A 13,966-nucleotide genomic window follows, 5' to 3' on the forward strand; every position below is an offset into this window, starting at 1 on the left:
GGAGTGCATTGATAGAGCATGTTATATGTCACAATTCATTGACAATCTATGGAATCAATATTTTTCAGCTACATTGAAACAAAATCCACAGTTTATATTTCCTTTATATGGAATCTGTATACATCTACCTACTTATTCATTCGAACCCACAGCTTCTCAGTCAGATGAACACCAAAATAGATCTGGTTCAGCTCATTCCCTTGCTAAAATGATTTGCACGGGTTTAATACACAAAAGAAAAGTTCTTACTCCATTGTATCAATTTTCAGGCACTTCAATTTAAGAAGACCATCAAGATATGGATAAGATTCAGAAGTGATTCACTGATGCAAAACTCCACCTTGCATGAATTCAAAATTACAGTAAGTTTACTTATACGTTTTCAACTATAACAGAATATTCTGCATTTAATAACTAAAGCTCCAGTTTCACATTTGGATTCTTTTGTAACATATTATGCTGTGGTGGCATATTGGGATAATGATGTAATGTTTGATAACATGGAAGCTGTAAAGTTAAGAGACTAGCACATTTATCACATTCTCTGTTTATTTCAGACTTGAACATCTCACGAAATCACTGATTGCTGTTCTGAACAGTTGCACGATCAAAGGGCTAAAGCAAACAGTTGTGATATCTCAGGAAGGAAAATACAGTGAAGGATGTTGTTTGACCTGAGAAATTAATTCTGTCCTTGACAGAATGGGGCTATGACAGCAAATGTCGATCTAAACTGATCCTTATCATGTCTTGGATCCAGTTTGTCTCGGAAAGGGCTTTGTATCTTGTCAACATGAAAGTTATCAGTGGCTAAAGACAGCAATGCGTGTAGATAAAGCCTGCATAGGACACTAAAGAGCTGGAGTTCAGAGCTATTACACACTCAAGTGACATATTATTTTTAGTTATAACTTACTGAAGCCCCTGGAAGTAGAGATGATATTATATAGAGAGAAGTAGAAAATTCAGTTTATTCTATGAGGAGGGAATGGGCTGTAAAACAGTGGACATAAATTACACTTATAATTAAGGTCCAAAGATGACATCATGAGGTTTGAATTGAACTGGTATTCTCCAACTTTAGTTCATCAGCAACACTTTTGTAAATATCGGGATTGTCAATGCTGGGAAATGGAATATCTAAATACCTGAAGGAGATGCAGAGACCTGGTTCAGCAGCAGCCTATGAAATGTATTATGTTTTAAGACAGAAAACATAACATTACATTCATGTAATCTGGGAACCTGTATGATAGAATAGCAGCTATAGCAATGACCAGCTATGCATGGCCTCATGATGATCATCTAGAATAGGAGAGCTAATTCATTTGGGGTCAGGTGTCGGATAGCTATCAAAACTGTGTTGCAGCGAGGGAACAGAATCCTAAAATAGTTATGGAAATTATTTTGCTTTTAATTCCAAAATATATATTTTTTTAAAAGAACAGTTAAAGAGGTAAAAATATATGCAGTCTGGCAAAGTTATGTGCAAATTCCACAAATGTTACACTTATAAAGATTCAGGCAAGCTTCAGGCAAGGCTAAACCTAACTAGAAGAGATAACAAGAGGCCCAACTTTACTTTCGCTCCTAGCAGAAAGTCACCTCTTGCAGACCTGTCTGTTTTACTTTTCAGGAGTAAATAAAAATTGGGTTAAAAACTGACACTAACACTAATCTGAGTGTGTCATTAGCTAAAGAGATAGTAGGAACTGCAGATGTTGGAGAATCTGAAATAATAAGGTGGAGAGCTAAATGAACACAGCAGGTCAAGCAGCATTAGAGGAGCAGGAAGGCTGACATTTTGGGCCTGGACCCTTCTTCAGAAACTTATGAAGAAGTGTCTAGGTCCAAAACGTCAGATTTCCTGCTCCTCTGATGCTGCTTGGCCTGCAGCGTTCATTCAGCTCTATACCTTGTTATGTCATTAGCTGGATGTTCAAGTGGTGGACTTAAGTCCTGTGAGAGCCACAGCTTTGTGAAAACCATTTTGAATAAGAAACAAAAACAGAAATTGCTGGAAAAGCTCAGCAGGTCTGGCAACATCTGTGAAGAGAAATCAAAGTTAATATTTAGGGTCCGGTGACCCTTCCTCAGAACAGAGGTTCTTTCAGTTTTTATCCATTTTAAATACTTCTGCACTGCATGTAAAACACAGGGAAATATAATCTTTCATTTTAAATGCTGGAATTCAACTATTATCGAAAGGAATCCACCAACCTGCGAAACTGAGAATCTTGAAATTGAGTGCTCAACTGCCAACATCAATGTTATTCAATAACAGTCACAACATCATCTGATCTGCTTTTCAGAAATGAATCATACCTTTTTAAAAACACACTTCTTATTTCTACATGTATGTCTTGAGCTACTGTTTAGTCTGATGTTTGGTAATTACTAATCTTATTCTGTCTGTTAGTTCAGTAAACCCTGATTAAATCGGATCATTTTAGAACAGAAGTTCATTTGAGTCCGGGTAAAAGTTATCCACAAGGGATAGGATCCTTTCTAAATTAACCCTATGTGACAAAACAAGGGGGTGGGCAAATGACCAAGGGGAGCCAATTCAATCTTGTTCACCCAGGATCTTAATGATATGGAGTACCCCATCTGAAACTGTAATAATCTGGGGGACCTCACCAGGGTCTGGTTACAACAACTGTGGTTCACACTCTGTGAAAGGAAATGGTTGTAGCAGGATGGTACCACCTTATGGAATTCAAGGGCTTCTTAAAAAGATAGGAAAAAATTTAATTGCTTTTCAATGGAAGGAAAATTCTGAGAAATTTGAAGCACCATCTGTTAGGGCCTGGAGGATCTAACTGATGCCAAGTCTGTCCTTCTGACTATCAGTAGGCTCTCTGACCTAGAGATCAGCAAGTGACATGATCAGAGTCTTTTATCTTCTCCATTGATATGTCCCATGTTTCTTTCTATCCAGCTGCTTGATGCCTGTTCATATAGATTTTATGGTGCAGTCCAAACTGCCCATCCAACAACAGTGGCAACACGTTTCAGTCCTTTCATGACATTTCCCTATAGAAGATAAATCATAGAATCTTAATGTGGGAACAGGCCATTTGGTCCATCTAGTCCCACCAACCCTCTGAAGAGTATCCCAACCAGACACACCACCCTACCTTATCCCAATAACCTTGCATTTTCCACAGCTAATCCATTTAGCCTTCACAAAACTGCGCACTATGGACAATTTACCACGGCCAATCCACCTAATCTGCACATCTTTGGATTATGGGAGCAAACCAAAGCACCAGACGGAAACCAATGTGGACGTGGGGAGAACGTGCAAACCCAATACAGTTGCCCAAGGATAGAATTGATCCCGGGTCTCTGGTGTTGCGAGACAGTAGTGTTAACCACTGAACTTTTCCATACTGTAAAAGTAGGCTGAATTCTGCCCTTCACAAGGGGCTGGACATTGTGTAGTGTCAGTATCACTGGGTAAATAAAGACCCTGCCCCTATAGATATGAACTCATATCCCACTTTGGCAGCTGATGGAGTTTAAATTGAGTTGAAAAATCTGGAACACAAAGCTGGTTTCAGTGATGGTAATGATAAAACTGTCACCAGTTATTATAAAAATCAATTTGGTTCTTTCATGTCCTTCAGGGAAGGAAGTCTATCATTCCTACTAGATTGGGTTCACACGTGGCCCCAGACCCACAGCAATGTGACTGGCTCTTAACTTCTCTCTAACCTGGCCCAGCATGACACCCAGTTCAAGGGCAGTTTGATTTGGTGACAAATACTCGCCATGCCTGAGATGCACACATCCCATCAAATAATTAAAATCAAAACATCTCAAAAACTGCTGGGGGAAACCAGTACAAATGAATTGCTGATTTTCATTTTCCCTGATAGATTCCTCAGCCTCCTGAGGTCAGAGGTCAATTTCTGAGTAATTTGGTTAAAATTCTGAAATCATGTTAAGGTTAGAAATGCTGAATGTATAGAATTGTATTTTGCATCTCATTCAAACTGTTGACACTGGTGTATTTGTATCTCTGGCTGTAGAGAGCAATGACACTATCACATGCTTGTTATCATCACCTGCAAAAGTTCTGACTTTGAAAGAACAGTGTCAAAACCTTGTCAGTGGTAAGTTCACACTCTTGAATATGCTTACAATGCTTGCCTTTTTATACAAGAGAACGTCATAGCTATTTTCACACTGGATGACTTGCTCAAAACGCTTTAATACTTCAATATTAGAATGTATCAAGGGGCTGTGAGAGATGCAGTCAAACAGAGATAGCTGTTGTTCAGCGTCTGAGCTGGTTTTTAAAATATTCCAAGCGTCTTTATCATTGATATGTGATTCCATTGCACTGATGACTGACATGCAGATCTTAAGTTGAGCTCTTCATGCTTTTCAAGTGGAGTGATGTATTAAAGCACTAAGAATCTTTGCTGTCCTGTAGCAAGCAGTGTGAAAAGATAGCATATTTTCAAAGGGGCTGTGTTGTCAGGACTGGCTGTCTGACTCATAAGTCTGGTGCTTTGGTGCTTCAGCCCACTTATCTGTTGCCTTTGCTGAAGGTTTCATTCCTACTTACGATCTGGATTGTTTGCACTTTCGTAGAGAGCAGCAGACAAGTAGGACGGGTGTGCAATTAAGTACTGCTAATAATTTTGGATGCCATAACTCAGAAAGTCAAATTTTTCTCCCTCAAATTTTCTTCCTTCCTTTCTGGGAGATACTTGCTTTCAGTGAAGTACTGACCTGGAAGGTTGGGTGGGATTTTCCCAGCCCAATCACAGCATCATCTCACACTTGTGTGCTGGGAAACTACCTGACATTGGTACCAAGCCAACATCCTGCCTTTTCCATTTTCCCAGGGTAGGATGTAAGCTGGGTAGGGAAGATCCTTGGATCTAGCGTGCAGGTAATTATGAAGTAGTTGGAATCATTAGGCTAGCAATTAATATACCTGGTTTAACCCTAGATTTCCCAGCCAGGGTATCTTGTTACTCAATCTGTAAGTAAAGTCAATAGCCAACCAGCTGGGTGCACAGCTCCAAGAGCTTCTTCAGTGAAACTGATCTGCTTGGGAGTCTTTGAGCAGTTACACTAAAGAGATCAAACCATGGCTATTGAGACACAATCGTTCAAAGCATTTCTTCCCTCAGAGCAATTTCACCACTTGACAACTTCTTTCACCTGCACCTTCCTGCTTCCAGACTTAATATGGTATGGAAGCTGGTAATGCAGAGCGACCTCCCACATCCGCTGAGGGGCGAGAGCATAAGCAAGACAGCCACTGTTAGCTCCTGCACAAACAGATGTCAAGGACAGTGAGATCCACCTGGAAGAAGGTGAGACCCCCAGCATAGCCTGTACAGGCAGAAGATCAGGTCTCTCTCAATATCTTGAACATCCAGGTCCCTCAGGAAGATTAAGCTTTCATGGTAGGACTCTGTTGATATCTGCAGCCTCCTGGAACAGGGCCTCGTCCCCAGGAGCAGGTGGACACAAATATCCCAGGGTTGTCCACTGCAGGGCCACTGCCATCATAAGATACAGATCTCTATCTCTTGCTAAGTTTGTCTCTGTTCACTTGTAAGGTGAGAAAGCAAAGAGATCTGAGTGGTAACATCGCTTGTGTTGACATGAGGAAAGGACAGCATTTTTTAGAAGCGATTGAGGGTCCTAGAGGGCAATAGCTTGGGGTGAGTGAGAGTTTTGCTTTCTCAGAGGTATGAAGTAATGATTTAATTATACCTTTGCTCAAAATAAAGCTGATGAGCATGTGTATCAGGAGCTATTTCACAGAGATGATCAGTTCACATGGACCTGGAGCCTGAATTCTAGAAAATGTCCATTCTTACCATCCCTCATTTAGTTATGTTTTGTCAAGCTTGTTAATGTTAATTAACAAGGATGTAGGCCTCAATTTACTAGATGGTGACAGTCAGTGAACAAAATCATGGACTGGAGGCAAGCAGCAAAAGGATAGCTCATGACTACATGTGAAGGATGACATCAGCCAATCATCCTCCCAGTAGAGGGGGTGGGGGGGGGAAGAGGCACTTGACAATGACAGGAAGCAGTGAGTAATGGACATTAAGGCCCACCAATGCACTGGACCATGGAGTGGGAAGGCTCATGCAAAAGCTATAAAACCACAAGAAAACTCTCACAAGCAGGGAATGCGGCAAGGAATTAGAACGTTAACTGGCAATTGTGAGTAAATGGGCACGGTAAATTGGATGCCCTTATAGGGATAGAGAAGAAAGCAGCAGTCAGGAATTTCACCAGCAGGAAGTGAATGAAGAAATAAAAGAGTAATCTCTGGGATATTACCAGTGCCACATCCTAGTGACGCAAGCGATAGAAAGACAGGAGAGATGAATGTGTGGCTAAGGAGCTGCTCTGGTGGGAATGTTTCAGATTTGTGGATCATTGGGACCTCTACTGGGGCAGAGGTGGCCTGTACAAGAGGGATATGTTACACTTAAACTGGAGGGGACCAAATATCCTCACATGGAAGTTAACCAGTGCTATTTGGAAGGGTTTAAATTAGAGTGGCAGAGGGCTAGGAACTAGAGTGAGTGGAAGGATTGAGGGGAAAGTAGATGTTAAGACCACTAAATCAGAAAGAAAGGGCAGGCACAGGCACGTAAATGAACACAGTGGTACTATTAGGCTGAAATGTGTTTATTTCACTGCAGGAGTATGCTGAGAGCCTGGATCAGTGCATTGGGATGATGATGTTGTGGCCATTACAGAGACTTAGTTGAGAAAGGGACAGGACTGGCTGCCCAATGTTCCAGGGATTTTTTTTTGTTTTGGTCGAGATCGAGAAGAAGGTAATAGAGGTGGAGGATTTGCATTACTAATCTTGGAAAATGTCACATCTGTACTCAGAGAGGATATGCTGGAGGACTCATCCACTGAGGCAAATGTGTGAAGCTCAAAAATAAGATGGGTGCAATCACTCTGATAGAATTATACTGTAGGACCCCCAACAGTTACTGAGACATTGAGGAACAAGTATGTTGACAGGTTATGGAAAGGTGCAATAAAAACAGAGTTGTCATTGTGGGTGGCTTTAACTTCCACAATATTGACTGGGACTTCCTTAGAACAAGAGGCTTAGATGGGGAGAAGTTTGTTAAGTGCATCCAAGAGGGTTTCTTGAAACAACATGTGTATAATCCAACTAGGGGAGAGTCTATACAGGACCTTGAGCTAATGAGCCTGGCTATGTGGCTGACCTTTCAATGGGAGAGCATTTTGGAAACAATGATCACATGACCATGACTCCTTAAGTTTTAAGATAACTATGAACAAGGATAATTTAGGACATTGTGGGAAGGTACTAAATGGGGGCGGGGGGGTGGGCGCAAATTGCATCAGTATTAAGCAGGAGCTAGGGAGTGTTAATCGAGAGGACTAGTTATCAGGCAAGTCTGCATTTGACACGTGGCAACTAAAGACCTGCTGGGAAGAATTCAAGACCAGCATGTCCCTGTGTAGATAAGGATGGCAAGGTAAGGGACCTTTGGACAATGAAGGAGGTTGTGAATTTAATCAAAAGGAAAAAAAGAAGCATATGTAAGGTTTAGGAATCTAAAATCAGACTGGGCATATGAGGAATATAAGGAAAGCAAGAAAGTTCTCAAGCAGGGAATATAGGAGAGCAAGGAGGGTCCGTGAAATGACCTTGGCATGTAGGGTTAAAAAGCATCTCAAGGCATTCTATAGATACATTAAAAAGAAGAGGTTAACTAGGGAGAAGGTAGGACCACTCAAAGATAAAGGAGGGAGCTTGTACTTGGAGGCAAAGGGTGTGGGTGAGATCTTAAATGAGTAATTTGCAGTGGTATTCACTCAGGAAAAGGAAATGGAGGATAATGAAATTTGTGTGGAGCATGCTAATATGTTAGGGCATTTTGAGATCAAGAAAAAAAAGTGTTGTTGGATCTCTTGAAGAACAAAACTGTGGTTAGGTCCCCAAAGCCCGGTGGTTTCCACCCCAGGATATTGAGAGAGGAAAGGGAGGAGATTGCTGGGGGCTTAACCAAGACCTCTGTATGCTTGATGGTCACTGGAGAAGCTCTGGAGGACTAGTGAGTAGCTGATGATGTTCCTCTGTTCAAGAAGGGAAATAAGGAACATCTAGGAAGCTATAGACCGGTGAGGCTCACATCAGTGTTTGGGAAGCTTTTGGGAAGAATTCTTAGGGATAGGATTTGTGCACACTTGGAAAAGCATGGCCTAATTAGGGACAGTAAGCTTTGTTTTGTACAGAGTGGGTCATGTCTTAGTAGCCTCATAGAATTTTTCGAGGAGTTGACTAAGGTGATCGATGAGGGCACAGCAGTGGATGTTGTTTACATGGATTTTAGTAAGGCATTCGACAAGGTCAATCATGGTAGCTCATCCAGAAGATGCCTGTGATCTACGCTGACTTGGCCACATGGATTCAGAATTGGTTTGCCATAGAAGACAGAGGGTAGCAGTGGAAGGAAGGGCTTTTTTACAAACTGAATGCCCATGACTAGTCACCTTCTGCAGGGATCCATACTGGGATCTCTGCTGTTTGTGATGTATATAAATGATTCAGATGAAAACGTAGATGGATGGGTTAGTACGTTTGCAGACAATACAAAGATCAGTAGAGTTGTGGATACTGTAGCAGGTTGTCAAATGATACAGCAGGATACAGGTCAGTCACAGATATGGGTGGAGAAATGTGTTGTGAAGTTGGGTAGAGCATTGGATGTTTGTAAATTGATAGGGTGGAACAGGGTGTGGTCCCTTTAAAAAGGTGATGTGTTTTTTATAGGCTTGGAGACTTCTTTTAAAAATGTGCAGGTGCGCAGTAAGCTCCTGAAATTGAAACATTGTATCAAAATGCTGCGTGGTTAACAACAGGTGGTAATTTATTTTGTTATTAAGGCAACTATTTTGAATCTCAGCCAATTAATTTAAACCAGGTACTTAGACACTAAGAAAATCAATTAAATTTAAATCTGATGATTTTGACAATGTTGGACCAATCTTATTGTAAGAAATGAAAAGGTCATCAAGGGTATAAAAGAAGGTGACATTTGAAAATTGATGTGAGAGCAACTGGTGTGTCTGTTAGAGTTAACAGTGGGCAGCTCCAAAAAAGGAAAAAAATAAAATGATGGTTTGCACAGAATTCTCTAAGCTCTCAGAGTAGCTGTCATCTAACTAAAGGCCTTTTAGGCGCGATAACATACAGCACTTTCTCTCAAAACAAAGTTATGGAAACCAAAGTGAATAAGAGAAAGGAGGAGAGCAATGAGGTAGGAAGGCAGTAAAAACGGCAGTTAAGAGTCAGCCATATTACGTAGGACTAGAGTCACAGCCCAACTAAAGATGGTAGATCTCCTTCCCGAAAGAATATTGGTGACCCTAATATTTTTTTCAAATGATAATCCCATAGTCTCATGGCCACACACAACTTGTAATTTTGGAATTTTTTAATTAATTGGATTTAAATTTCATCAGCTGCCCAGGATACCGCAGAATCTGAAGAGTCATCGGGCCCAAAAAGTTAAGTCTGCTTTTATCTTCACAGATGCTGCCAGACCTGTGCTATTTCTGGGATCACAAACTGTCAATGAATTCAATAACTTACGTTTATAGCATTTCAAAATAGCTTTTAGAAATTGTCTCAATTTTTGACATTTAATTACTTTAGTTTGTCCTTAAGAGAAACTATAATCCAGAACCTTGTCAGTATAGTGTTGCTGGGAAACCAGGTTGGCAGTAACCTTTGGCACGGTGGCTCAGAGGTTAGCACTGCAGCCTCACAGCACCAGGGACCCGGGTTCGATTCCAGCCTTGGTTAACTGTCTGTGCGGAGTTTGCACATTATCCCCGTGTCTGCGTGGGTTTCCCCCGGGTGCTCCGGCTTCCTCCCACAGTCCAAAGATGTGCAGGTTAGGTGGATAGGCCATGCTAAATTGCCCGTAGTGTTCAGGGGTGTGTGGGTTATGGGGGATGGGTTTGGGTGGGATGCTTCAACGGGTGATGTGGACTTGTTGGGCCGAAGGGCCTGTTTCCACACTGTAGGGAATCTAATCTAAAAAAAAGTGGATGACATATTTAAGATCTAGACTGTGGACTAAACTGTCCTTTGTTTGAACATAGACCAGTGCAGCACAGTACAGGCCCTTTCGCCCACAATGTTGTGCTGACCTATTATCCTACTAAGATCAACATGCCTTGCATACCCTAGATTTTACTATCCTCCATGTGCCTGTCCAAGACTCACTTAAAACTCTCTAAAGTATCTGGTTAAGGTATCAAAGCTGATGGAGCAGCTTCTGATCCTTTGGTTATCAAAGAGTTTTTGACCATTTTAATACTAAAAACTATCTCCCTCTCTCGAACGCTGTCCGCCATGGGTTACCAGTAGCTTTACTTGTCCCACCCGAGGAAATTTGGCCAGGACTGTGAGTGTGTCCAAACTACCATGGCCTGCTTTGGAAATACGGTCACAACATATGCCACCAGTACCTCAGACAATTTGCCAAAGACATTGGCTTCTTCAAGTTAGACTAAATTGTAAAAAGGAGCAAGAGTGCATTCTAATACACAGTGAATTGGAATTACTCAACACAATGAAGGACTTCTACAGTCTTCAGTTTGGAAAAGCTAATTTTTGTGATGCTCCACTTTTGTAAATAAAATTAATTTGCTATTTGTAAACAAAAATCAAATGATAATAAGCAGCATAAAGGTTAGCTATTTTATAGATAACAAGGTATAGAGATGGATGAATACAGCAGACCAAGCAGCATCAGAGGAGCAGGAAGGTTGACATTTCGGACCTAGAGCCTTCCCGAAACATCTGCCTTCCTGATCGTCTGATGCTGCTTGGCCTGCTGTGTTCATCCAGCTCTACACCTTGTTATCTCAGATTCTCCAGCATCTGCAGTTCCTACTATCTCTGAAGCTATCTCATAGAGCTGTTTTAGACTGATATTAATTGCTGCTTTCTTGTCTCCTAATATACCTTGGGTGCCATCAGGTACCCCACTGCTCATGTTCCCTGAAGTGTTTTCTTTCAGATAGTTCAACTGGTTTCAGTTTTCTTTGCTCCTTGCAGTCGTCTGTATCAGTTTAACTCAGTCGGTGAGTGGAATGCCCATTATTTATGATTCAACACAAAAGAGACATTTTTTAATTAAATAAAATTAATGGCCTGATTGAATAAATGCACATAACCCATTCTCTCAAGATCTAAATCATTAAAGAGTTAAAAGGTTAAAATTGCATTACTAAATTGCCATTCACCAATGAAAATATACTTCCAGTAGTTCAGCATTTACAAATGTCAAATAACTTGAGTGACTAAAAGATTTGTGAAATGAAAAAATATTTTAACTGTCATTCTATTAATTGTACTTCTAAATGAACCCACCATTTTCAGCTGTAGTAATAGACATAATGTAAAAGGGCCTGAACAAATCCCAAATCCAGATTTTTATTCCGTGCTCTATACTCAGTTTGCTCACCCAACCAAATCAACACATACCCTATTTTGTGTGAATAGCTGGAATCGTGTAGCGTCTGTAGTTAGTAGCCAGGATTTCTGCCTGTTTGTTGACTGAACTTTATGTACATTCCAACGTTCAACACTGTGGTTTTAGTTACTGACCCTTTTCGACAAGGAATCTCTTTTAGAACCAACTCATAGGTATGTTCCTGTCGCGACCGCTGAACTTCCAAAGTACAACCCTGGAATTTTATTTAATCCCACTCTCCTGAAGTTGATGGCTTAATTTGAGGCATTTCTGTACAGATAGCAGCAATCCAAAAGATGAATATCAAAAAGCTATTTGCCACCTGAGATATCAGACAGCACTAAGTTGTTTTGTTATTGTAAATTGCAATTACTTTCAGGCATACACTTCTACTTTGCAGGCACAGTGCGATTAACGTATGGTCAGTATTTTTACTGCAGGACATAATGAAAATGGTGTAAATATCATATGTAAATCTTTGGAAGGGTCTGTAATTGGTTTTAGTGAGTGATATGGTTCTGCTTTTAGGGTCACTGCTGGGATATGTTTGCTAGCTTATGGATAACTACCTTACAATATGTTTGGCTGCAGCTCTGCACCTTCATAGAGTTAGTGAATTATGCCCCCTTCATGGGGCACCTTAACTACATATGAGATATTGCCAATGAACTGGCCAGCTGTTGTCAGTTGGCCAAACCATGGAACCAGGTGTTGATGAATTTTGCCTTGTTACAACTCAGTAAATGCATTTTGAATCAAACAAAGCAATGCTCTATTATCCTGCAATTTACGTTTTCTGCAAAGAACAAATCCAATGGTCACTGCCTTGGTTTAATGTGTTGTCTGCCAAGCTGCCAATGGATCAATAATTCAGCTGAAAATATTAATTTCTGTTTATGAATAAAATGAAAGTATAGGCAAGTAACTTTTGAGACAGTTTACATCATATTTAACCTAATGTTACAATTTATTAGCATTTTATGCATTTCTTTGCATCTATTCAAAACATTGATTAAAATCCCATCTATAGTTTGCTTCATTGAGTGTGGAGTAGTGAAATGTAGAGGGAATCACCCATGACATGTGAAGCCAAGGAAAAATATGGTACTTTCTGAAATAAGCAAAGACATTGATCACAGTAGATTTAAACAAAAACACATATTGAAGATTGAGTCTCTTAATTTCTTGATTAAACAAACAAAAGGTGTTTTCAACTCCCTTGAAACTTACATGCGGACCAGTTCTATGCACTCTTCCTTGAATAAAAATTAAAGAGCTATTTTAAGATTATTATATCACTGGCATATTACTTGTGAAAAATATGAAAGAGTAATTCCTCTGATTGGAATAGACTCCAATCCTTGGGGTCTATCTAAAGCGTTTTACTAAGGCAGATATGAGCACCTGATGCTGATATATTGCCAGTGACACTCCTCATCCTGTTAATCATAAATTACCCAAAAAGCAGTAGCAAAGGTCTTCTGAGATAAGGTTTGCAAAAGATTTGCTAAACTGTAAAATTGTAGACTGAGTGCTCATGTTGCAAGAGCTCATTATTAGAATAACTGAGAAACAACAAAAAGTAATGAGTTGTGACCATTACTACAATTAAAACTCTTCTGATACACATCATTCAACTGTAGACTCAACATTCAGTGATGTTGCTGTTCAGGACTGGAGTTTTTCAGTGCATTTGAAACAGTAGCCCACAGTTCAAGGTGCTGCTCTGCAATATTCTAAGGATGTAATGGCCCTAATTAAAAGTTCCTTATTTCTTGTTTCATTAGAGAGGTGCACCTTGTTTGTGAGATAACTTATTGATTCCTCAATGGCATTACTCATCAAGATTAATTTAGTTTTTAACTACAATTTTTTTTTGATGATTTCTCCATTACCTTGTTGAACTTGTGAGCTGGTATCAGCAAGTTATCAAACTGCTGCCAGAATGTCATTGATTCAGGTCCCACTCCAGAGATTTAGGCTCAGAAATCTCGCCTAACTCTTCAGGGAGTGCAATGCTGTCACAGATGCCAGAATTTAGTCCAGGTGACAGGGTTCTTGCCCACCAGCTGGAGAGCAAGTGACTGTGCTGTAACTGGATCCATTGGTGAAGCCTACGTTTGTGAGCCTACCATGGCCCAAAGTGGAGTTGAGAGGGAGAAGCTGCTGACACCAAATCCCTCCCACTCCATCCCCAGGAATTGCTAGTTTATTAGAAGCTGGCAGTTGTTCATTGTGGTTCACATAAATGGGAGCAATGCCAGTTGCCAGAAATACACCCAAAGGACTTGGATTAATGAGGGACTCAGGAACAAAAGTGAGGGATGCTGGAGAGAACTGAAAGTCAGAGTTGCAGAAGTGGACAGGGGGCAAATATTGAGTTTTGAGGCAAAGGGCAGAGGAGTGTCTTTCAGTGCACACGCACACCCCCAAAC

At 40.6% G+C, this 13,966-nt stretch overlaps 1 pseudogene; it reads left to right on the top strand.

Moving 5' to 3' along the window:
• The first annotated feature begins 10,405 nt into the window (after positions 1–10,405).
• LOC125455177 (small ribosomal subunit protein uS14-like) lies at positions 10,406–10,566 on the top strand (annotated as a pseudogene).
• Positions 10,567–13,966: the final 3,400 nt, after the last annotated feature.

This window comes from Stegostoma tigrinum, chromosome 9, assembly GCF_030684315.1.
Source record: "Stegostoma tigrinum isolate sSteTig4 chromosome 9, sSteTig4.hap1, whole genome shotgun sequence".
NCBI classification, from domain to species: domain Eukaryota; kingdom Metazoa; phylum Chordata; class Chondrichthyes; order Orectolobiformes; family Stegostomatidae; genus Stegostoma; species Stegostoma tigrinum.